Source organism: Mesoplodon bidens (genome assembly GCF_964165515.1).
Source record: "Mesoplodon bidens genome assembly, contig: HAP1_SCAFFOLD_541, whole genome shotgun sequence".
Classification (NCBI taxonomy): Eukaryota; Metazoa; Chordata; class Mammalia; order Artiodactyla; family Ziphiidae; genus Mesoplodon; species Mesoplodon bidens.
The window spans coordinates 129,496-154,953 of NW_027671719.1; the positions used below are offsets into that span (position 1 = coordinate 129,496).

The 25,458-nt window shown below is 43.7% G+C and overlaps 1 long non-coding RNA gene across 1 annotated transcript in view; it reads left to right on the forward strand.

The window, feature by feature from the left end:
- Positions 1-13,434: 13,434 nt before the first annotated feature.
- Positions 13,435-25,458, forward strand: part of LOC308611124 — a 120,226-nt gene continuing 108,202 nt past the window's right edge. The window contains exon 1 of the long non-coding RNA XR_014014775.1: positions 13,435-13,706. This is a non-coding gene — a long non-coding RNA (uncharacterized lncRNA). The remainder of the gene's footprint in view (positions 13,707-25,458) is intronic.

Consider the following 25,458-nt stretch of genomic DNA (forward strand, 5'->3'; position numbering starts at 1 on the left):
TAACAGTTTCTTTCATAGTTGCCAAAACTTGAAATCAACCAAATGTTTTTCAATAGGGGAATGGATAAACAAACTATGGTATATCGGTACAAAGGAATAGCATTGAGCAATAAAGAGAAAAGGCTATGAAGCCATGAAAAGGCATGGAAGAAGCTTAAATGCATATTGCTAAGTGAAAAAAAGCCAATCTGCAAAGGCTACATGCATATTATATGATTGCAGCTATATGAACTTTTAGGAAAAGGCCAAAGTGTGGAGACAGTCAAAAGATCAGTGGTTGCCAGAGGTGGTGGGGAGGGAGAAAAGGATGGGTGAAGCACGGAATTTTAAAGGCAAAGAAACTCCTGTGTATGGTTCTGTAATGGTGGATACAGGTTATTGCACATTTGTCAAAAAATCATATAATGTACAAAACAAAGAATGAAGTTTAAAGTAAACCATGGACATTAGTTAGTAATAATGTATCAATATGGGTTCATTAACTATAACAAATGTCTTACGCTAGTGTAAGATGTTAATAATAGGAGAAACTGGGTAGAGAGGTAAGGAGGTATGAGAACTCTGTCCTTTCTGTTTAATTTTTCTGTAAACCAGAAACTGCTCTGAAATAGTCTGTTAATTGAAAAAACAAATCTAGACCTGCATACAAAACTTGCACGTAAATCCAACCACAGCAGCATTATTCATAAGAGCCCCAAAGTGGAAATAACCCAAATGGCCATTTACTGTGAATGGGTAAATGAAACATAGTAATATCCACACCATGGAATATTATTCAGCCATAAAAAGACATCAAGTACTGATGCATGCTACAACATGGATGAACCTTGAAAACGTGCTAAGTAATTGTATGATTCCATTTGTATGCAATGTCCAGTCTAGACAAATCTGTAGAGACAAAGTATATTAGTGGCTGCCTAGGGTTTGGAGAAATGGGGGAGTGAGTGACCTATAATAGATTCTTTTTCTTTTGGGGGGTGGATGAAAGTTCTAAAGTTGATTGTGGTGGTAGATGCATAACACCTTAAACTGTACACTTTAAATAATATGGAAAGTAAATTATATCTCAATGAAAGTATTATTTAAAATTATGATTAATGTATTAAGAAAAGGACAACATGTACAATTTAAGCAAAAATTATCTGTGAAATGCAACCAAAAGAAACTTCTAGAATTAAAAAAGCTGAAATTAAGCACTCAGAAGATCGGTTGAACAGTACCTTAGTCAAACAAAAGAAAGGATTACAAATGTCAATTAAAAAATAACTACACAAAAATTTGGAGGGAAAATGATGGAAAACAGAGAAATAAGTACTTAAGACATATAGAGTATATGTAAAACACTGTGTCTAGCCAGCCCCAAGTCACACAGCCTAGGGAGGAGACACACAGCCTACCTGAATCACAAGGACTTCTCCAAAGTAAAAATGAGGTTCTGATGCCAGAAGTGGAAGGAATGAATTACAAAGAAATATAACAATGGTAAACTATAATGTAGATATACATCGGTAAATACATAGGTTCCCTGGGGTTGTGATCTGGTACAACAATTAAAAAAAAAAAGATAAGACTCATAGTAGAGGCTGCTAGATTCTGCTGAGGAAAATGTCCAGGGAGGGGAGAGTTGATTTATTTCATTATTTTTTTAGAGTCCACATATAAGTGACATCATGCACTATTTGTCTTTGTCTTATTTCACTTAGCATAGTGTCCTCCAGTTTTACCCATGTTGACTTAAATGATAGGATTTTCTTCTTTTCTAAGGTTGAATAATATTCTATTGTATATATATACCATATTTCCTTTATCCATTAATCTACTATGGACACTTAGGTTGTTTCCATACCTTGGTTCTTGTGCATAATGCTACAATGAACATGGGAGTACAGATATCTCTTCAAATCATGATGATGTTTCCTTTGGATATATACTCAGAAGTGGGAGTGAGGAAGAACTTATGACACAAATCGACCATGTGTAAAAGATGTTGTAGGAATGAAAAAGTCTGAACACCTAGGAAGAGTGTGGAGTATTTGGAAAGGTCATTGTTCCAGGTCATACAAAGTTTAAAATTATGACATTTCAGTGAGCCTGTGTGCATGAAGGCTTGCTTATATTTTGGGATTTGAATACAGTGCAAAGAAGTGTTGCTAAATTTTCGATCAACATCAAAAAAAGGGTGGAAATGTTTTTTCTTTGATTATGAAACTACCGGAGAGGCAAGCCTAGAATTCTAGGCCCACTAGAATTTTCCCTGATGATAGTGCTAATTTAGGAGAAGAAGAAGGATCCAAGGCTATAGAACAATTTTGAAAGCAAAATAAGACTGCTGAGTCTTCACCCAGTGTATGAGATTAAGTTTTAATGGCATATGATGAAGTGGCCATGACACAGCCGGCAGAACTCGTTGAGTTGTTGAAAATGGCTCTTGAAGCTATAGGAAATGGACAGTAGACATAGAAAAAGAACAAGGTAAATCCCAAAGAGTGGAAGGACAAAATTAGTCAAGAGAAAAGTCAAAAATAGAGAAGAAAAGCAGTAAACTTGACAAATAAAACCAAAAGCTTGTTCTTTAGAAAGACCAATAAAATAAGCAATATTTGGCAAATATGATAGAGATGGGACTAGCTATAAAACAGAGTGATTTTTTTTTTAAATTACAAAAGAATACTATGGTAGCTTTATACCAACACATTTGAAAATCTGGACAAAATGGCTGATTATTGATTAGTTACATGCAGCCATTATTTACAACTGTTTTGAGTAGAGAATACAAGAAGCTTTATGAAAATAGAAAATATAATCAAAGATATACACCTTAGAAAGACATGAGTTATTTTCCAATGTATATAAAAAATTAGAAGAGTCCTAATACAAAAATCAGATATGGGGCTTCCCTGGTGGCGCAGTGGTTGAGAGTCCGCCTTCCGATGTAGGGGACACGGGTTCGTGCCCCGGTCCGGGAAGATCCCACATGCCGTGGAGTGGCTAGGCCCGTGAGCCATGGCCGCTGAGCCTGCGCGTCCGGAGCCTGTGATCCGCAACGGGAGAGGCCACAACATGGAGAGGCCCGTGTACCGCAAAAAAAAAAAAAAAAAGTGAGTGACAACTTAAATGATATATGGAATATTTTGCTGACTTACAAGAGCATGCAGAATTAACTATGACCCAGTTGAAATGTTAATTTTATTTTAATGTGTATGTTGGGGTGGAGTCTTCAAGGTGCCAGAAAACAAGCATTCACCCATCCTGTTTGGAACTGCAGCACACAGACACCTTCAGTTACCAGTTCTGTTCATTCCACAGAATCATCTTGAGAAAACATACTGTTTTTTATGGACCTGGTATATATCTTAATTAGTTTGAAGAATTTCCCAAATACCTGTTAATATGTAGTTCTCCAATTCCAATCTTGCCACATCCTGTACCAGTGACAGCACATACGAGTTTTATTTCTCTTTCTTTCTCTGGGTTGTTCAGAACCCAACGAAAGAACAGTGGAATGTCATCAAAGAGATCAGGGTTCTTGACTCAGATTTACCATAAAATAATAGTGTCCTCTTGGGAAAATTATAGTTATTCTAGGCCCTTTTCCTTTTCTTTCCTTTGACAGAGCTGCACTAGATGACCCCAAGTAACATTGCACTCTTTGCAGTAGTAGCTTAGATGTTATTGGTTTTCTGAAACAAATGAAGACAATGACACATGAAACTGTGCAACATCTGTGTAACTATGTGTTCTTAGAGTTGCCTCCATTTTACAGATGATAAGATGGCTGAGCACAGAAGTAAATGTTTTGACCAGAGGTTCCAGAGTAGATGGAACTGAACCACAAGTTTCCTTCTTTCCTGAAGCTCACTTAGCCAAAACATAGGCTTCTGAATATTAAGCTGTAAAGCATATTATCAGTATGCTTTAAAAGAAGTGGTTCTTCTGGGATTTCCAATTAATAGCAGGAGGTTTTGAAATTCTTCAAAGATCATCTAATTTTGTGAGATTTACAGCTTTATTTTCCTGTCAAGCAAGTTGTATTAGTGCCAATCATCTGAGCTTCTGGATGCTTCTCTGAACCTCTTGAAGTTTTCTTCTTGCTATCTGAAATTCATGCCAGATAAGCCTTTTTCTAGAGCGTATATACAGACTTGTGTATTTTTATACAGAAAAGCGATGCAGTGAGTCAGGACGGGGGTTAAGCCCTCATTCTCAGAGTGGTATTGAGCTCCTGGTGAAATATAATCATCATTTCCTCAGAATCGAAAAGCAGTTATCTCTAGTTTTCAATCCCCTTAACTATTTATACATTTATGTATGATACATGTATTTATTGTACCTACTAGGTGTGTTCTCTTTGGGAAGTACAAAGATCTTTGAGACATAGGTTGTTCATTTTTTTGTTTTCCCACAAATACTGCAACCTTTTGAGCAGGAAGGTCTATATTTTACTAACATCTAGAACCAGCAGTTAACAAGGTGTCTAAGATGTAGTCAATAAATATGAAATACATAAATGAACACATTTTTAAGGAAGGGCCAGGACATGAACAAATAGAAATTTTTCATTTTCAGTCACAAAGAAACCAGAGACATAAAAATGATACAGACAACAAGTGCTATGGTCATTCAGAGAAGGCATAGAATAGATACAACAAGGATCTCCTCTATGGCACAGGGAACTCTACTCAATATTTTATAATAACTTACAAGGGAAAAGAATGTGAAAAAGGAATCACTGTGCTGTACACCTGAAAGTAACACAACATTGTAAATCAACTATACTTAAATTAAAAAAACAAACAAACAGACAACAACAACAACAAAAAACCAAAGAGGTCTTAGAAGTTTTTATGAGATTCCATAAGAGAAGCCATATGAGGATGGGAGAGACGGCTTTTGAATCAATTCAGAGGAGAAGTCACAGAGAAACTTGTCTTTGACCTGAACTTGAGTTTCCATTAAGACTGCAACTCAGGGATATTACAGATGAAGGTAATCACATAAACTTACTATACTGAAACTTGCAGAGGTTATGAGCATTGTTCAAGATCCCAAAGCAAGGGCATTGTGGAATCAGAATTTTTAAGTGAGGCCTAATGAACTAAAAACAAACAAACAAAAGAACAAGCCCTTTCTGTGATACCATGTTGCCTTTGAAGTCGTTCTATTGGTGGGTTGGTAGAAACTGGTTCCAGTGTTTCTGGCAGGAATGACTACCTCTGTCCCCCCACTGTCCCCCGCCCCCGAGTTGATCCTCAAAGTTTCCTTTAGAATGGACTTGCTAAAATGCAGACCTGCAAGTCTTCATGACGCCTGTGTCCAAGCATTTCTCCTGCCATTGCCTACTTCACTTCTGGATTATATGAACAATTCACTGTCTTCTTTTATGCTTTTCCCTCCTCCAAGAATTCCTTTCTCCCTATGGGGCACCTGGGAAACCCACTTCAGTTTTCAAACCTCAGTTTACATATTATGTGTTTTGTGCAGTCTTCTTTTTAGTGTTGTGATCACACGCTCCTTTTTGCTACCCTTGCACTTCTGCGTGCCTGACTGCTGCACTCGCTACACTGTATTATAATTGTATTTTTTACAGATCTCTGTCTTCTCCTGGGCAACATTCCTTGGGGCCAGGGACTACCTTTTTTCATCTATTGATGTTGCCTTAGCATGTTATTTGTTGTGAAGTAGTTAGTTATAAAAATGAGATTTGATTAAATTGAAAATTGTTATGTACATATTAGTTATTATCATTTACAGATATAACAGGAAAAAATATTAATGTTGGTGCTGAAAGTTCACTGCTAGTAAATGGTGGTGGTACTTGACTTCACATATTATTTTCCCCACTATTTTATATCTTTCTACCTGATATGTCTTCTTTATTTCCATCTATGTTTCTTTATTACTACACCAAGAAAAACAGGGATAAGGGTAGGGCTAGGCCATACTTGGCTGGAATAGTAAACAAATTGTGTGGGGTTTTGGTGAGAAAATCCTGAAGCATACAGGTCTGCATCTTCCCTTTGCTGCATGTGGAGGGTTCTGCTTCTAAAGACTTTTATTAGCAACTAATTAAGATGGGTTTTTTTTTTTTTTTTTTTTTTTTTTGTGGTACGTGGACCTCTCACTGTTGTGGCCTCTCCCATTGCGGAGCACAGGCTCCGGACGTGCAGGCTTAGTAAACATGGCTCATGGGCCCAGCCGCTCCGAGGCACGTGGGATCTTCCCGGACCACTGCGCCACCAGAGAAACCCAATCAAGATGCTTTTGCACAAGGCTCCTGATAAGCTTTTGGTATACTAAGAGTAAATCAGAGTTAACGTAGCTTCTGATTTCTTTTACATTGTCAGTGTGGATGATCATTTTTTACTGCTGGGGGTGGTGGTGGTGGGGAGTGAGGGAATGTTCCTTTCCTGCTCCTGATGTTTTAGTCCTGTCAAGAGAGCTCGTAGGGTCCTATTAGCGCTGCTTCTTTACTGACTCTGCCCCAGGGTGATCAAGTGACTTATATTGAAAGCTTGAAAAGAATTAAGCGTGCATGCTTGCCTTGACTAATTCTGTTCTCTCCCTTGAGAGTGTGAGTAAGTGTCTTCTGTTTCTCTCATTCTGTGTATTACTAGTTAGTAAATCTGCCCCATTCTGGGGTTCAGTTATGTGATCATTTCATTCAAACTGGATTCTCAAGCCAGGGTTATCAACAGTAACAGGAATATTCGGCCCTCCATCTTTTCTCTTATTTTCTAATTTATGCCAAACCAAATGGAATTAAGGCATTGTAGCTGCTGAAAGGTAATTAAAAGACCCTAACATTGGGTGCATTACCTGGGAACACTGAGAAATGAAAAGAAAGGAGCAGACATTTTGGAGAGGAAAATGTCCATGTGGAAAATATTTTGGTACTGCCAAGGAAGGTATTCCAGTGCCTTGGTCTTTAATGTATGGTGGGATGTTGGGACCTTTGACTGTTTGAAAATATTTAAGTTTGTGCAGTAAACTGCTGAAGCCTAGAAAAGGTTTAAGACATGCTGTATTATTCTCCCGTGCTTATTGTAACAGACTACCACAAACTTGGACGCTTAACACAATAGAAATTTACTATCTCACAGTTGTAGAGGCCAGAAGTCTGATATCAAGGTGTCAACAAGGCTGCTCTCCCTACAGATGCTTTAGGGGAGATTCTATCCCTTGCCTCTTTCAGCTTCTGGTGGTTGCCAGCTTCCTTGGCTTGAGGCCACATCACTCAGTTTTTGTCTCTGTCTTCACATCACCCCCTTTCGGTGTCTGTATCTTCTCTTTGGTGTGTCTCAAATGTCCCTCTGCCCTTCTTATATAATAAGGACAATTGTCATTGTATTTAGGACCCATCCAGACAATATAGGATGGAAATCCCATCTCAAGATGCTTAATGACATTTGCAAAAACCTTTTTTTTTCAAATGAGGTAACCGTCAAGGATGAGGACATGGATATATCCTTTTGGGGGCCACCATCCAACCCACTATACTAGCCGTAAGATACTTTGATTGTGGCTGATGGCTGCAGCTTATGGTGTGGGAAAGTGGCTGTTTCTTTAGAGCCACTTAAGTAAAGGTCTGACATAAAGAAAAGGGGCATTAGGGAGTTGCAGGTGACTGAGCAATACCTGGAGTGGAATGAATAAGGCACCTGGAGGGTCTTTAGTATACCTGGCACTTGACTTGAGAGTGTGCAGGAGTTTACAGGGCAGAAAAGTCTCAGGCAGCTGTCCATCAGCCAGCTGCTGCAATAGCAGCCACAGCCAACTGTACCCTTCAGGTACAGTTTTTCCCAAGCAGGCTTGACTGAGACAAAGACTCAATTGTAAGGAAAACATGTTTTATAGAACTTGTCGGCATTGACACATATGGTCTACCGTAGGCTCAAGTGACTCCCCTTACATGTGGACCCAAGCTGACACTGGATTTGTCAATTATGTTGGAGAAAGAAATGTTCTCTTAAAGGCAGCTGCCTTTGGTCTAGGCAGTTCCATAACAAAAGGCAGTGAACATGGCCATGGCGGCATAGGACTGTCAAATCTACGCCTCAGAACTGGAGGTGTAATGTCACTAGACAGAACCCATAATTAGTTCAGTACTGCAGTATGAACCACAAGGTCATCAAACAGGAAGGATAGCTCAAGAGTCCACGTGTGATAGATGCTCAGGGCTGTGCACTGCACATGGCAAATTCACAGTGACAAATCAACGTCAGGCTAAAAGATTCCTCCTGGTTCGAAGTTCGCAGGTCAGAAATTTCAAAGAAATGGCCTAGACTAATGGACATCCTAGTGAGGCTAAAGCCAAAGAGACTTTCTCTTTCTCTCAAATGCCATTGAGTTTCTGCTATGTTCTTTGGTCAAATTCTGTACTGGATTCTGGGAACAAAAATGTGCCTAGTTTCACTCTTCCAGGAGTGGGGGATTGGCTTGCTTTTGAGATTGTTTTTAAATTTTGGGGATAGTGCTGTAAAATCAAATTGTATCGTAGTAACTCTTCAGACTCAGCATGGTTCATGAGAGGCTTGATAAACTGATAAAACAGCCAAGGCCCTGAGAGACCCAAACCCGTATCAGTCTGTTCTCTGTGTCTGTGAGTCTGTTTTTGTTTCATAGACAAGTTCATTTGTGCCGTATTTTAGATTTCACATATAAGTGAGATCATATATTTGTCTTTCTCTTCTGACTTACTTCACTTAGTGTGATAATCTCTAGGTCCATCCACGACGTTGCTGCAAATAGCATTATTTCATTCTTTTTATGGCTGAATAATATTCCATTGTATATATGTACCACATCTTCTTTATCCATTCATCCATCAGTGGACATTTAGGTAGTTTCCACGTCTTGGCTATTGTAAATAGTGCTGCAGTGAACATTGGGGTGCATGTATCTTTTCTTTCTTTCTTTCTTTCTTTTTCTTTCTTTCTTTCTCTTTCTTTCTTTCTTTTTTTTTTTTGGTCACACGGCATGTGGGATCTTAGTTCCCTGGCCAGAGATGGAACCCATGCTCCCTGCACTGGAAGTACGGAGTCTTAACCACTGGACCACTAGGGAAATCCCAGGGTTGTATGTATATTTTTGAATTAGAGTTTTCTCCGGGTCTATGCCCAGGAGTGGAATTGCAGGACCCTATGGCAGCTGTATCTGTTCTCTGCACGTCTCACATCAACCACCTGCACTGCAATCCTTGCTCTCAATGTCATCTTCGGGGAACCCAACCTGTGACAGGGACCTTGACAAGAAGAAATGGCTCAGGGAAAAGCTACCTGCACAGGGAGGAGATAGAGGCCATCGACCCTGGGGTGTGGCGGGGAGCGTGGGCACAGAGATTTGTCATTTCACCCCTGATACTCAGCCCTCCTGGCTGCCCCACTCTAGGTCACCTCGGGATACAGAGGTGACCTGGTTAGAGTCCCTGCCTGTGCAGGAATCTAGGGGCACCAGCAGGTCTGAATAATATTAGTGCAGGGTCTCCCCCACGGCACTGGGGTTATTTGGGGCGGGTCATCCTCTGCTGGGGGCCCCTCCTGGGCACTGTGTGGGGTTCAGCAGCATCCCTGGCCCCACTCATTTGATTCCAGGGGCCTCTCCACCCCAGTTGTGACCACCACAGATTTTCCCAGACATCACCAAAAAACTGGGGGAGGCGGGGGCAGGATGGCCCTGGGTGAGGACAGCTGTGTTGAAGCAACCAGCCTGGCCCAGGGCAAGGTCTGCCCCAATCCCGTCAGAGCCTGCATTTAGAACTGCCCCTTCCCTCTCCCACCTCCCCTGCCCTGCAGTGGTCTCCGAGACATCATCCCCATGTAATCAATCACACCTTCTCAGTTTACTGTCCCCAGCACCTAGAGGAGTGTCTGATGTGTAGTAGATGCTTCATAAATACTTGCTGAATAAAGGAGTTGAATAAGGGATGAGTGGATGAATGAATGAAGGTTACCATGGAAGGAGGGGGGAGATTCCCTTTCTGGCTCTCGGGGGTTGGGAGATCAAGTGAAAGATCCATCCTAAATAGGCTGACCAGCCTTCTGGGGTTCCCCAGGAATGAGGGTTTCCCCACAGTTCCAGCGCTCAAACCTGAGCGGTCCTGGGCAAGCTGGGGGCGGGTGTTGGTCACCCTATGTAAACAGTAAGAATTCCAACTGCAATAACAATGGCCAAGGACCTCTAGGGTCTTACTGACCAGGCAGAGTTCTTTACCTGGCAGGGAAAGTGACACAGGAGGGAGGGAGGAGTCTAAGGAAGAACATCCCACACGACAATGTGTGCCAATGGCCCTGGGCCCAAGGTCACACCTGACCAGGGTTTGCTTTTTTTTTTTTTTTCTGGTTTACCTTTTCCCACATGGGTATGCAATTGTCCAAATGCCATTTATTGAAAACTCCTTAATTTCCCCACTTTCTGTCATATCAAGTTCTCATATAGCTCTTTCTGGACCTTTATTCTATACCATAGAGCTTTACGTCCCATTCTTGCACCCCTAGGGCTGTTTCATCACTCTAACTTTATTTTTTATTCATTTATTTTTTTGGCCGTGCCGTGCGGCATGTAGGATTTTATTTCCCTGACCAGGGATCGAACCCGCGCCCCCTGCAGTGGAAATTCGGAGTCTTAATCGCTGGACCTCCAAGGAAGTCCCCAGGGCTTGCTTTGACATCCATCGAATGGTGGCGGGTGGACACGGGGAGCAGCTGTCTGTGAGCCATCCTGTGTAGAAATGCAGGGTGGAGAGCAGGACAGCTGGAGCGGGAGGGGAAGAGGCGGAGGAGGGAGGGAGGGTGGGCGGGCGAGAGACAGACAGAGAGTTTCCGGAGACAATAGCTCTGGCCATGTCCTAGGGCATGAAAACTGAAAATAGCTCCTAGTGCCCGGAACCTTGGAGCCGCAGCCTGTGAGCCAGGGTGACTGGCTCTCCTCCCTGGTGTGTGTGTGTGTGGGTAGCTCTGGGTTTCTCAGGCTGGGAATGGGGTGCACGGAGCAGGGACGGAGTAGGGACCCTTCTCTCTGGGACCTCGCGGGCCATCCTTAGCTCACAAAGCTGAGCCACTCCTGGCCCTACGAGTGGGGGGCTTATCCTCCCTGTCCACTGGATCACACCCCCTCACACACAACTTCCCCGTGTGTACTCCCAGCAGCCGAGAGTCTGTTTTTAAAAGATTTGGGGGTGGGGGAGTAAACATACAAACAAGAGCAGAATGCATACTTTTTCAGAATGGGAATGGCTCTGTGTAACCCCACCCCCAGGGTAACCACAGTCCTGACCTCTAACACCCTTGACGAGTCAGCCTTGGTCTGGGCTTGCGGACCCACGGAAGCTTCCTCATCCCCTCCTTCAGACCCCGTCTCTCCCTCGGCGTCTTTGTGAGAAGCACCTGGGGAGGTGGCACTGCTAGGCTGTACTGCTGCTAGAACTCCACCTGGGCTCCACCAGGCTCCAGCCCCCCGCCCTGTGCGCCTCTCTGACCCTGAGGCACCTCAACTGGTAGGAGCGGCATCACCTTCCCTCCCGGGACTTGTGACACTTAAGGGAGACACCGAAAAGACAAGCGTTTGGCTCCCTGGCTGGCAAAGAGCAGGTGCTCAATTGTCATAAGTGTCCGTATCAGTGAGGCTTCTCCAGACAAACAGAATCCATAGGGTGTGTGTGTGTATACACACACACACACATACATATGTACACGCATACAAAAATATACAGCTGTGTATATATGCAGTATGCATACAGACATATACACATATAGTATATGCAATACACACATACATATATACACACGTATATAAAATGCATCGTTTGTATATATACAGTATGTATACACACATACAATACACGTATACATATACACTATACATACACACATATCAAATGCATAGTTTGTATATATACAGTATGTACACATACATATAACATATGCAATAGACACACCTAGGTACATATATATCATACATATATACACACATACAAAGATATTTAGATGTGTATATATACAGTATACATACATATATAATATATGCAATACAAGTACATACATATAGACACATATATACACCTACATCTAAAAGCATGTAGCATAAAAATATATATGTACTGTACATATAAATTCATCGTATATATACATATATATCATATATATAAGATATACACATACATATACACAATGTATACACACACATACACACCTATATGTAAATATGCGCATGTACATACACATCTAAATACATATGCAAGTGTGTCTATATATAGTATATACATATATACATATAATACCTATGCAACATATACACATACAGGTATACAACATATATACACACCTATATATAAATATACACTGTATACATACATACGTACAGTGTACATATACTGTATATATACACACACCCATATATCAATATATGGGTGTGTGTATATACACAGCATGTTCACATTTATAATATGTATACTATATATATACACATACATACATGTATACAATATATACACACAAATATATAGGCTTGTATGTATACTGTATATAGTACTTACACATATAATACAAACGCACGCACATATAAACGTGTATACATATATATAATATGAATACACACATATACAAATTAATAGGCTTGTATATATTCATCATTTTTACATATATAGTTTTGTTTTAAGGAGTTGACTCATGTGACTGTGAGGCAAGCAAGTCCGGGCAGGACTCTGGGCTGGAGACACAGGGAAGAGCTGATGTCCCAAGGCCATTGGAGGAACAGTTCCCTCTTTCTAGGGAACCTCATTTTTCTCTCCAGTCCTTCAACTGATGGACGAGGCCCACCCACGGCGCGGCCTTGACAGTCTCCTTTACGCAAAGTGGACCAATTTCAGTGTTAATCTCTTCTGAAAAATACCTTCCTGGCCACATCTGGAATAAGGTTTGTGGTTGCCGGGGCCCCACGCAGTGCGCACATGAGATTAACCATCCCCGTGGCGATGATGACACTTTATTTTCTCCCTTGAACATTGTCCCTACTATTCCAATTAAAATGGCAGTGCCATGAGGGCAGGGCATTTCCTTTTTTGCCAGTACTGAGCGTCCGCGGTCTGGTGCCTAGCATAGGCTAAATACACGGCATTTTTGTGAACAGAAGCCGGGATTCCAGCTGTCATATTTAATGAGGAATTATAGTCTTCTTATTGGGGGGAGGGGAGGGGTGTGTCACGGTACGTCAAGGGCGGGAGTCGAACCCGCCATCCCAGGCCCCGAGGGGTCTCCTCGGGTCCCCACTTCGGGCCGGTGGGTGTGGCTGGGGGCAGCCGAAGACGTGCGTGCGTGCGTGCGTGCGTGCGTGAGAGCGGGCGTGTCCACAGGGTGGGCCGCGCGCGCCGCGAGTGGTTCGGCCCGGTCCCCGGCTCATTGTGCTCGCCTCACGCAGGCCTGAGTTCTCAGCAGCGCTGGAGGCCCGGGGCCTGTGATCACAAAGAGGGAGCCGGGGGCCGGACGGGAGCGCGGCGGCGGCGGCTGAGGCCCAGGCCAGGCCCCCTCCCCTCACCGCCCGCCTGCCTGTCTGTTTGCCCCGCCCCCGCCGGCGGCGCCGCGCCCCTCCCCCAACCGCCGGACTAGCACGGTGCGGGGGCGGCGCGCGAAGACATGGGGGAGAAGCTGCAGCTGAGGCTGGAATCGCTCGTGGGGGCCGAGCCCGCCGTCTGCCCGTGGCCGCTGCCGGTCTACGTAAGTGCCACCCGTCCCCTCCTCCCGGACCCCCGCCTCTCTTCCCCCACGGCGCGCGCTGAGCCCACCGAGAAACGGAGCGACTCGAGTCGCCAGACCTTCTTTGGAGCCCCCCCTTCCCGCCCCGCCGTGGTTCTCCGCGGCCGTTTCCAGCCCCCGCGCGCAGGGTGGGCAGAGGGGAGCCGGGGCCGGCCGGGGGCGCAGACTCGGCCGCGGGGACCCCGCGCTTCTGAGGGGCGCCCGAGCCGGTCTGCGGTTGGCTCTGCAGGGCTGGGGACCCCGGTCTCCCCGGGCCTGGACTGCCGGCGGGCTTCCCTTCTGTACTTTAGGATTTGACATGTAGGGTTTCTTTTGCCTGGTAGTTTATTCTTATCGCTGTCAACGTGCTTAGGTGTTTTTTTTTTTTTTTTTTTGAGGGCACCCTTTCCTCCCTCTCTCCAGTTTTTTGTGTTTCTGTTTTGTTTTGTTTTAGTTAGGCATTTTGTCTCTCTGATCTTGAGTGGGTGGGCTGGCAGGACACTTGGAGAGGAGGCGTGCTGTCCCCTGATCTTGAGTGGCCTTTGGAAAATGACACGCCAAAGGGAAATTTACACACAAGTCCGGTGATTCCAGAAATGCAGGGTGTCCGGCCAGGTGGGCGTCCGGCCTCTCGTCCCCTGTGGCGGCGTGGTGCGCGTGTACCTTGTCTCAGGGTTTACGCTTGGGCCCCGCAGCCCACCTTCCGGAGGGAAAGCGCAGCGGGCGCCTTGGGCCGGCGCCTTTGGGGCGCCCTTTCGTGCGCTCAGCTTGCGGGGGACCGGCCTCCAGGCGACCCGGCGGGGAAGCCCGCGCGACCCGCGCGTGTGTGTCAGTTTTGTGGAAAATGTGTCGCGGCCGGGGTCGGGACGCTGGGACCGCCTGGAGCCGACGTTGACTCCGAGCCCAGGTTCTCCGCAGTTATCTGAGGTCCGAGGGTTTCCAGCCCTCCACTGCGCACTGGCGCTTTCTATTTTTGCCCTTCCTGTGCCTGGAGGCGCGGCTGAGCCTGGGCTCTGGCTTTTCCGGTTGGGTAACTCCAGGCGGCCCGGGTGGGCGGCCTGAGCAGCAGTGGGCCGGGCGGGGAGACATGCCAGGGGAGGGAAACTGAAAGTGGGGAGAACCTTCAGAACTCCAGCTGATCCACTTGCCTCGCCTCCCCGCCCCTCTTACTGCATTTGTCATGCAGGGGATGGCTGGCCGGCACATTTTTCAAACTGTAATAATTTGTGTCTCCTTAGTAGCCGTGAAGCATAGTTCACTTGTAGTGCACAGTTGTAGGAGTTTTGATCGCCATCAGGCGGCAGAGCAATCCTGTCATGCCATTTGCTGCCCTTTGGCGCCAGGGTGCCTCTAGCCTCTTGGCCACTAATCTCCTCTCCGTCCCTAAGGTTTTGGCTTTTCCAGAAAGTCAGATAAACGGAACAACAGCATGTAGCTTTTTGATTCTGGCTGCTTTGGCTCAGCAAAAGCTTTGTGAGATTCCTCCCGGGTTTGTTTTGTTGTTGTTGTTGTTTTAAATATTTATTTAGTTAGTTATTTACTTGGCTGTGCTGGGTCTTAGTTGCGGCACATGGGATCTTAATTGCCGTGTGCAGTATGTTTTAGTTGCGGCGTGGGGGATCTAGTTCCCTGAGCAGGGATGGACCCCGGGCCCCCTGCATTGGGAGTGTGGAGTCTTAGCCACTGGACCACCAGGGAAGTCCGTCATCCCTGTTGTTGCGGGTATGAGAAGCCACTCCTTTTTCTGGCTGTGTTGTATTCCATTTTCCGTTTGTCCATTCGCCTGCGGGTGGCAGGACTTGTGGGATGTTTCCAGTTTTGAGGGGATCAGGAATAAAGCTGCTGTAAACATCCCAGGGCAGGTTTCCATGTGAACTTGGGTTCTTACCTCACTTGAGAAAATACTCAGGAGTGGGACTGGGGTCTGTGCTAAGTGTATGTTTAATAACCCTTCTGCATCTTAGAAATTGGTATTTTTGAATATTGGAAGAGTTTAGAAATCCACTGTGACCCAGCACCCAGGCACTTGAAACGAAGTTGAAAGTTCCTCTGGAGATGGTCACGTTGTCCCCGTCACTGTCTTTTATTCGAGGCAGAGCGAGGCCACAGATGTGTAACCCTTGTAAGGAAGGCCTCGTGTGTCCAGGTCCTGGCAGGACCTGGCTTTCTGGTGGTGGGCAGTTCTGAAGTGGAGAGCGTCTTTCCCTTGCTGGCCAGACCTCGCTTGGCAGGGTGCGGGGTGTGCTGCCTGCCTGGCCGGGCGCTCTTTCTGCCGGTCAGCAGCCGTTCCTGGTGTGTCTGTCCTACTACCAGGCAGGCGGTCAGGGGCCCTAGTAACGTGCTCAGCGAGCCGCAGCCTTCCTAAAGCTTTGCGGGTAATGTCTGCTACCCTCCCATTTCCCTGCTGAGGAATTTTGCTTTCTCAGGGGAAGTGAGGGGGCCAGTACTTTATAAGAGTTCCTATTTTGTGATGACTCGATGCTGAATACATTAAGAAAATGGGCTCCTTCCAGAAGCTTAACTTCTCAGAAGGTCAGATTTCGCATGTGACTGCACGTTTGAAACGAGTGAGCTTGTTTGTTCATGGATTCATTCATTCTGTAAGCACCTCCTGGATATGTACAGTGAGTGTTCCAGGGGGCGCGGAGGACAGTAGACAGTATTCTTTTTTTTTTTTGATTTTTGAATTTTATTTTATTTTTTTATACAGCATGTTCTTATTAGTCATCAATTTTATACACATCAGTGTATACACGTCAATCCGAGTCGCCCAGTTCAGCACACCACCATCCCCACCCCCCTGCGGCTTTCCTCCCTTGGTGTCCATACGTTTGTTCTCTACATCTGTGTCTCAGCTTCTGCCCTGCAAACTGGTTCATCTGTTTGAGACAGCTGAGACAGCTTTGTACTTCCCGCTTCCAGGGGCTCTCGTGTGGGCGCTGCGAAGCGGGGTTTTAGATGGTGCAAGGTGGAGGGTGGGCACTAGAACCGGTGCCCAGTGCCCGGGTGTGCGTGCGCTAGATGGGGCGTGCGGCCTCGGACTCCTGCCGGCTCGGTGACCCCGGCCGAGTGCTCTAAGGCTTCTAGGTCTCAGTGTTCTCATCTGTAGCATGGGCTGAACAGGACTCACTCTCTCTGGAGGTTACAAGGTCTCACTGTGTTAATGCTTGTAGACCCTACAATGTAGGACTTAGGACAGTTTGGAGCATCGTTAATTGTTCCACAGATATTACCTGGTCTGTTGAACGACTTTGCCTGGTACACGCCAAAGCGATTAGGAAACTGGTATATCCCAGCTTCATTTCCTTTCCATTAAAACAGGGCTCAGGGAAAAAAATTCTGTTTTTCAGTAGTCGTATCATATAGTGGAAAGGGCAGGGGTGTGAAGGCAGCTTAGGATTTGAATTCCAGGGCTTATGCTGTCTGTGGCCTGGGCAGGTTACTTTTGAACTGCAATCCCCACACTTGTAAAATGACATTAAAAACCACTCTTTCTGTGGGTTCTTAGAATTAATTAAGCAGGTTATGTGTGTCAAGTATCCTGGCACTTGAATGAGTTGTCAGAACCAAGGGCTGCTGGAGACGATGCTTCCGCCCTAGGTAATCTCCCCTCCTACTGGGCGGCAGGTAGACACAAGCACAGTAGTCAGTGCTCTGGAAGAAGTGAGTTCTGGTGCTACAGAGCACAGAATCTTTTTTTAAATTTAATTATTATTTTATATTGGAGGTTAGTTGATGTACAATGTTGTGTTAGTTTCAGGTGTACAGCAAAGTGGTTTAGTTATTCATATATCCATTCCTTTTCAGATTCTTATCCCATACAGTTTGTTCCAGGCTATGGAGTAGACTTCCCTGTGCTATGCGGTAGGTCCTTGTTGATTATCTGTTTTATACAGAGTCGTGTGTCTATGTTAATCCCAAACTCCTAATGTATCCCCCCCCCCCACCTTTCCCCTTTGCAGAGCACAGAATCTTGGAAGGGAAAGTTCAGGGTAGGCTTCTTGGAGGAGGTGCCATCCTTTCTAAGGATATGTAGAAGCTCCTGGCGTGGCAGGAGGGAGCAGTGTGTGTCAAAGTTTGAGAAATATAAGAAAATATGGCAAAACTAAGGTATAGGACTAGAACTCAGGGTTTGGGAAAGAAATGAGAGTTGATACTGGAAACCTAGTGGGGCCCAACAGAACGGGGCCTTGTTTGTCCTGTCAGAAGTTTAGATGTTTATCCTGAAGGCTGTGGGAAACCCTAAAGAACGGTGAGATGGACTTCTGGTTTAGAGACTCACTTGGACCTCCATGTGCAAGGCACTTGGTTGGGTGCAGGGTGAATTGTAATCTAAGGTTTCCACTTAAGTTATAAAAGGTTGGACTGGATTTTGCAGATCTGAGAGAGAATGGGTGGGGCCTGGTGACCAGTTAGAAAAGGGAGGGCAGCAAGCGTGGGTGACAGTTTACAGCTGCATCTTTTTGAGAGATATAGAGCACAGTAGGAAGGTATTGGGGGTTGGGAGAGGATCTTACTTCATCTTCAGTGCTTTAGAGGGGCCTGGTAGACAGGTCTGGGCCCAAGGTTCAGATCTGGGCTTTTGGGGAGGAGAGGTGTTTGAAGGCATGGGAGAGACTTAGGTTACCCACAAGAAGATCCAAAGAATCATAGGTCTGAGGGCTTTTTAAGTGGGTATACTGAGGAAGTTTATAAGCTGAAAGAAAGCAGCCAGCAGAGAAAGGGTGTGAAGATCTAGGAGAGGAAATGATTGTTCATTTGTTTTCAAAAAGCTGAATACTTATCGTGTGCCTGGCCCTTTTCTAGGATCTGGGGTTCTCACCATGTGTTACCTCTTCTGCAAGGACAGTTCAACTCATTCCTTGGTGAAGAGAAGTCAGATTATTCTTTGCATCCCATTCAGGTGTAGGAACTGTTCTGTACCTCTGAAGGGACTTTACTTAACCAGAGTAATAAGTTAGAAATCAAAAGAAATTAGAGCTGGAAGGGACCTTAAAAGCCACTGTACTTAATTTTGCCTAATATTTTACATTGATTGTAAGAAAAATGCAGAGCCCATTCTCTTCAGAATTCCTTCACTGAACTTTCTTTATGACTTTCATCCAGTGGGTCTAGCTTGTAAATTTTGGCCTCCTCCTAAATTTGCTTCTTCATCCACATTACATTTTGCCCCGACTATGGTAGAAACTCCTGGGTGGTTTCGCGGCCCCTGGTCTCAGTTCCTCTAAGTTCATCTGCCTACCCGGGTTGAGTGATCTTCTAACATGACAGGATATGCCTAAAATAATGCTGCTAATGGCTTGCCCACACAGAGTTAGTGCATACTAGCCGCCCAGCGTGTGCTCTGCACAGAGGCCTGTAGTCTGAACTGTGCTTTGCCAAGCCTCCTGGGGCTCTTTGCCCTGAGGAAGGGGAGCTTTTTGTGATCACTCTCTTTATCTAATTGGTTCTTCAGCTGCGGGGCGCCTTTTTCTCATCAGCGGAGGCACCCTTACTCAGCCAGTGGTAGCCCCAGGCCTCATCACTTGTGGGATACAAGCCATGCTCTCTCCCAGGCTTGCTTGGGCCAACATCTCTATTTTTATTTCTGTCTCTTCTCACACTTGGACCGCTGGTCTTTAGTCATCCCCACCTGCAGTATTTACAGTGCCCAGCAGGTGTCAGGCTTGAGTGTATTTGCACATGCTCCCTGTGCAGTTAATGCACCTCCTACTCCAACTCTGCATAGCCTCATCTTTCTAGACTGTACTCCAGGGTTATCATGAAGCCGTCACTTAGATATAACTTTTGGCCTCCATAGGCACTTCTATGCTTTATGTCATGTGATTGAAATTTTGACTTTATAGATCTTCCTCCTTAATGAGGCTTTAAGGACAGGAGTCATTTCTAATCCTTAGCACAGAGCAGATGCTTTTTAAAGATGATAAAATGTATGGTTTAAATGACTCATTTTACAATACTTTTGCTTTAGCTTCTGTTAGAAATAAAGTTTCCAGATATTGTGTTCCTGCAATAAGAAATAACGATGTGACCTTCCAGTTGTGTAAAGCTCATCAATGCTGTGCAAGTGCGTCAGGTGCGCTAAGGAACGTGGAGCCAAGTGTTCTAGTTGTGAGAGAGACTTAACTATGTTAACAAAGGTAAGCCTTCATTGTGTCCTGCCAACATTTGACAGTTGCTTTTGGGCAAACTAAATTTATAAAATTTTAAACTGTTCCTCCCCTTTAAAGGGATTGAATATTTGGCCACTTTGGTGCACCTGTGTCTTGTGAATTGTCCAATTGGAGATGGAGGTTTAGAAAGTGAATTTTAGTCTTGTTTAAGTCTCTTCCCATCAGACTGGTCTCGTGATTTCCTACACACCATGTTACTTCCTGTCTACCTTTCCTTGGTGTTGTTCATGCCTGGATTGTCTCCTGTACCTGCTCAAACCTTGGTCCATTCTCATTTGTACCATGGAAGTTTGTCATGCCGGATACTGTCAGAACTAATTTTACTTAAGTTTGTGTTAAGGTGCAAAGCACACGTTTTGTATATTATCTGTTTTTTGTGTTTGTTTATATTTTTATGGTTTCTCTTCAAGAAATATTATGAGTAGGGAAATAACAAGATGTAAAGAGAAAAAAGTCATCATTCTCTTTTAAGTTGTTAGAACATCTACCTGCAATCATAATGCACCGTGGTATGTGTTAAAATAGGAAATATGTGTCATGTCCCGTAGGAGCAGGAAAGTCAGTGGTGTTAATGGGGGTGTGTCATGGAAGTAATCACAAAGCAGGTGACTGCTGGTTGGGGTCCTGAAACATTAGTGTGTGTTCCCTGTGTCCAGTAGTGGTGTGGAGGGGTCAGGAAGCGTGTCTTTCAATTTGAGGGAACAGAGGGTTTGAGGTCCTCTCTGTTCTATTGCTCTAGTATAGTATACTGCATAGCAGCTCATAAAATACTGGGTTTATAGTTGATATTTAAATCGCTGATTGATCATCAAGATTGGGATGTATCATTGGAAATGAAAATAGGAAGAGTCTTATGCTTTTTAGGTTTTTCCTTTTTTTCTGATGTCTCAGAAGGCTCTTTGACGGGGGACTTTTTATTCTCCCATACAATTTCATGAATACTTATACCCTGGCACTTATTTTAATGGCATTTTCAATTTATAAATGTCTCTGAAACACATACTGTAAACTATTTGAGGCTAATGACCATGGCCATTGATGGCACATCTTAAATGTGCATCGTGTTAATGTTTGAGTGTCAAGTGGTCTACCATCAGTGCTTCCTTCTTTCACCCAGTTTTCTTCCTCATTTCTTTCTCCAAATTTGTCTCATTTTTCTACTCTCCCTTTTGCTTCTCTATTCTTGCTTTCTCTTTCCCATTGCATGTGTCATTCTTCTTCTTCTTCTCCTCCTTCTGACTTCATTATTACGGCCAACCAAAACCTTTTCTAGGATTGTCTCTATCTTCCTTTCCTCTTCTTTGCCATCCACAAACTCTTACAGAATATTCTTGCTTGACTCCGTTACTTCCTAGCAAACCCATGTACTTCCTGGTCACTTTAGAACATTGAAAAGTGTTGGAATTTTTAAAAATAGGTAATTATAATCAGTCTTCTTTCACCTCTGGCATAAGACTCTTCTTCCTCAATCTGACCATTCTTAAATCTAGAAGTACTCCAGCTCATTGGTCTCCCTTACCCCCATGTTTAGGCCAAAGAACTTGTGAAACCATAGCCCTGTTTAATACTTGAATTTATCAAAACATAAGAGGGCTAATTCTGCCTAAGGGCACCAAAGAAGAATAAAGACGCCACAAATAAACGTTTAGTCCAGATTTATAGTGGACTCTTAAGTGCCTAGTTGAGTGCTAACCGTTAACTCACTTGAACAACAGGGAGGTCATGACACAAACTAACATGTTAATTGTATAGACACTTCACTTCACCATTCCTCAATGTAGCTGATAAACTGCATCCAGTTAGCTTAAATAACATGAATGATGAATTTCCCTGTGTATATAAATGGGGAGTTTCTAAAGTTTTTGTTTTCCCTTTGTACAACTACTGACTGCCACCTCGCTTGGTCAGTGCAATAGAAAATGATGACTAAGAAACACATTGTCTCAGTATCAGTGGACATTATGTCCTAGTAGTGTATAAAAATCTCAAAATTCTTAATCTAAAAGGTAGTTCTGCCAATCTTATATCCTTTTCCTTTGTTAATATATATATCCAATCTATGAAGGTCTCGGTTTCCTTACTTAGAATATGAGGTGGATAGATTTGCTGATATCTAGAGACCTTTCCAATTTTAATATTCCCTAGTTATAAGGGCTGAGCCAAATACAATGGCTCCCTTAATCATTAACCTTGCTCATGTTGAAAGTTATCAGCAAGTTCTACTTGTAAGAGATCAAACATTCATATAGATGTATATTGTAGCACATTGACTTTTACAGAACTCAAAGTAACACAACATAGTTACATTCATAGACTTAAGGTCACTGTGGTATACTTTACAATTTTTCTTTTCCCTAGTAAGGAAATGTAGATCCCTAGGAAGGGATTTCTTTCTCTGCCTTTCAGTAATGTAAGCCTTTTATTATCTCTTGGATCCTAAAAATGGGTAGGGTTTTGGCAGATGGAGCTTAGGACAGACATTCCAGGTGACAGGGACAACACGAGAAAGGGCAGAAGGAAGAATGGATTTTCAGAAAGACTTGATATCTTACATGATGAGAGCAGCGTTTCACAATCTCTGTCCTGCAGAACACTGGTTTTAGATAATGTTAATGTAGTTACAAGACAGAAGCATTTGAGAAGAGCTGTACTCTACATCCCGACATGAAATTCAAGTTTCACTTTGTTACATTACATACTCTGAAAAGTTTTGGAGGAAGGAATTGATTTATTTCTGTTTAATTCAGTCTTACTCACAGTTACTTGACAAACCTATATTCAGCTGATGGGACTGTATTTTGTGAAAGGCCAATCGGAGAAATGGTGAGATGGAGCTTAGGATATTTCTCTGTTGGGACAGGCATGTGATTATTTTTCTTATAATTCTTTACTGTTTGTCGTAACAATTGTTACTTTGCAGGAGTCAGGTTTTGTTTTTTTTTTACATCTTTATTGGAGTTTAATTGCTTTACAGTGTTGTGTTAGTTTCTGCTGTATAACAAAGTGAATCAGCTATATGCATACATATATCCCCAGGATTCAGTTTTAAGCCCTCTGTTTTTTTGTTTTTTTTTTTTTTTTTCGGTATGCGGGCCTCTCACTGTTGTGGCCTCTCCCGTTGCGGAGCACAGGCTCCGGATGCGCAGGCTCAGCGGCCATGGCTCACGGGCCCAGCCGCTCCGCGGCATGTGGGATCTTCCCAGACCAGGGCACGAACCCGTGTCTCCTGCATTGGCAGGCGGACTCCCAACCACTGCGCCACCAGGGAAGCCCAAGCCCTCTGTTTTTACCTGAGTTATTGGGACTCTTAGAAAGCTCAACAGTCCTGGAGTCTTCATCTCTGATGTAGTTTCCAGACGCTCCTGGCACTTACCACTATTTTCTCTTGATTCTTTTCCTCCGGCTTCAGACTTCTTACGATTATGAGCTGATGGTTTTCTCAGCCTCTAGTGTCAAAACCAGCTACCTCACTCATCTTCATTGTCTCAGTTACAAGGTGTAATATTTCCCATGTTTATATGTGTCAAAATATACGTCAGGGATTGATACATAGCATATGCATAATAAAAATTGTATTTCTTTTTTTTCTTTGTTCAGAGGTATCCAAACACTGGCCAAGTTCTTAAATTGAAAGTAGAGTGATCTAACTTATTCAGCTCATCCAACCATCAATGTTGAATATTTGTCTTTTTTCTTACACATGTTTCTTGTATTCCAATTGTGACATTCTAGAGCACAGTGAGTACATTTATAACTTATTACTGCATTACTACCTTGGCTATTCCTTGACCAAAATTTACTTCACACAACTGACAGCCTAATTAACCTACTAGATTTTTTTTTTTTTTTTTTTTTTTTTTTTTGGCTGTATGTGGGCCTCTCACTGTTGCGGCCTCTCCCCCTGTGGAGCACAGGCTCCGGACGCCAGGCTCAGCGGCCATGGCTCACGGGCCCAGCCGCTCCACAGCATGTGGGATCTTCCCGAACCGGGGCACGAACCCGCGTCCCCTGCATCGGCAGGCGGACTCTCAACCACTGCGCCACCAGGGAAGCCCAGATTTTTTTTTAATGTACGCATACATTAAAAAAAAATCTAGTAGGTTAACTTCATTGCTAATAACTGAATTTTTACATCTCTATGCACCCATGTATGCAACACCAGATCAAGATATTATAAAATATTTCTAACACCCTACACGGTTCTCTGTTACTTCTTTGTGTTCCATACTCTCCCAGGGCAACACCTAAGCTGACCTCTATCACCATATATGACATACATGGAAAGACACAGTGTGTATTCTTTGGTATCTGGCCTCTGGGTACATATCATTCTATCAGTAGTTTATTGTTTTATTGTGTTTTCCTGATTTTTTAAACCTAGACATTCATACAGTGTCAAAGTACCACTGAGTTCTTCATATTATTATGCTAACCTCCATCTTCAGGGGCTTTCCACAGTCTTCCATGTGTCTTTCCACCTCCTTTCTCTTCCGTCTAATTATGTTTCATTTAACCAACCTCAGCCAGCCTTCCCCCATATTCCCCAACACGTAGCACTCCTGTGTTCAGCCAGTTTTGTCCCCTATTCCATAAGCCCTTTGTGCCATTCCTGACACTGTGCCTGTTCCCTGCCCGGAAGGCCTGTTCCCTACCCTCTATATACTTGTTCAAGACTCAGTTTAAATGCTACCTGTTCTGAGAAGTCTTCTCAGAAGAAGCCAGTACTTTTTGGAATCCTTCTTTAATGAAATCCCATAGCAAGTGTAATCTGTCCTCCCTGATCTGGTATTTAATTATCCATTGTTCCTATCATATAGTGTTTGTTTTCCTTGTGTGCTGTTATTATTTATTGAAGCAGATTACAGTGACTTGAACCAGGAACTGGGTCATTTTCCTCTTCATTTTAGCGCAAGTTTCTGTGATATGAAGTTAAACTCTTTTTCCCTCACTTCCCATTCACCCTCAGCAGTTGTTAAACATGAAGTACAAGTGAAACTTATTGGTTAACAGGTTTTTGTGGTCCTTGTTTCTGGTCCCTAGGTCTAAGCTGCACTTCTGTAGTGCTAATTTGACTGATTTCTTATTGTCACATAACTCAGGAATTAACTAAATCATTACAAATTTAGCTCCATATAAGATAGTATAAGAAAAACCCAGTGGATATCAAAAGTTTTGGCCTGGAGGAGAGTGTTGTATGAGTCCTAGTTTGGTGGGACTCACACTTAATGATCGAGCCTTCCAATATTCCACTGTAAGTAAGAAAGAGGTATGCAAATATATGGTTAATATTTACCAGTGTTGATAGAAAAGAGAAGAGAGAAAGGGACGACAGATACTTTGAGGGCCTTTTGGAATTCATGAACAATTATGATTGGATGGGGAAAAAGAAGAACCGAGGGCTAACCTCCCACAAGTGAGGTCAGGAAAGAGAGAAGGGCTCATCTGGTATGCAGGTAGAGAGGTTTGACCTACAGAATCTTAGAAAACCTCAACAATCTGAGCAGCGTTGGCAAGAGGCAAACTCAAGGGCTAACAAAAGTCTGCAAAAGTCTCACACAAAG